This window comes from Garra rufa, chromosome 17 (genome assembly GCF_049309525.1).
Source record: "Garra rufa chromosome 17, GarRuf1.0, whole genome shotgun sequence".
Classification (NCBI taxonomy): Eukaryota; Metazoa; Chordata; class Actinopteri; order Cypriniformes; family Cyprinidae; genus Garra; species Garra rufa.
Window position 1 is genome coordinate 4,818,173 of NC_133377.1, and position 1,100 is coordinate 4,819,272.

Genomic DNA, 1,100 nt, shown 5'->3' on the forward strand with positions numbered 1-1,100 from the left:
ACCTTATCAAGGTTAAAGGGATAGTTTGGACAGGTTGCAGTGTTCCTAAACACAGCTGACCTCATGCTTTATCAGCCTTGAGCAATGAAGGCAAATGCAAGAAATCTTTCTCTTTAGGCCAGATTTGGGCAAATTAGCATTAGAGCACAATTCCATAAAAACACAGATGGAAATTCTGCATGTGAACTACTGACAATGAGCATATTAAAGAACACATATGCAGCCATATCATTCCCATAATGATCAGCGCAATCTACCAATAATGTTAGCAAATGTTAGTAAATCGCGTAGCTTGATTCATTTGAATACTAAATCTTGCATTTGAAAGGGAAACACCTACAAATGCATATTCAGTAAGGTCAGGTGCAAAAATAACTGTGTCTATGCCTCTTCAGCACTAATTATTTACTGCATGTCTTTAGTAAATCCTTAACGCCAAAAGACGGTTTGCGCTGGTGCAAGCTGTTAGTAAATCTGGCCCAAAAGTCCAAAAGCAAATGTAACGTAGAAGACAATAACAAAATAAAAATCAAATCATGAAATAAATATAAAACATTAATACAATTATCTATGCTTGGTTATTATTATCAAAAAACAAAACAAAAAAAAAAAAAAAAACAGTAATGCGTAAAAGGGTTAGTGACCTATTTTCATTTTATTTTTTCTATTTAATTCCGTTATTAGTTATTTAGTTAGTTAGATTAGTTTAGTTAGTGCGGGGCGGTTTGACCAAAAATATGTATCACTTTTTTTTAGGATTCTGGTGGTTTGACGATTTATAGTTTTTTTCCTGATTTTGCCTTTATTTGAATCAGAATCAATGAAACAGATGCAGAACCACTGCATTTTAATCACAATCTTAACAAACATGCTAGATGTAGCATGAGCAGTTTTGATGTAAATTAGATTGTATAATTTCAAAATTTGAGCATTTTATCATCATTTTATTTTTTCCATGAACATGAAGGAGTTTTTCCATTGTGAATTACCATTTATTTTTTTATTCTTATGCAAGCACAGTTCATGTATTTTTAAAAATATCTTATTTTGTGTTCAACACAACTTGTCTCGCTATTAACATGCACTCTGTCTATTTATGA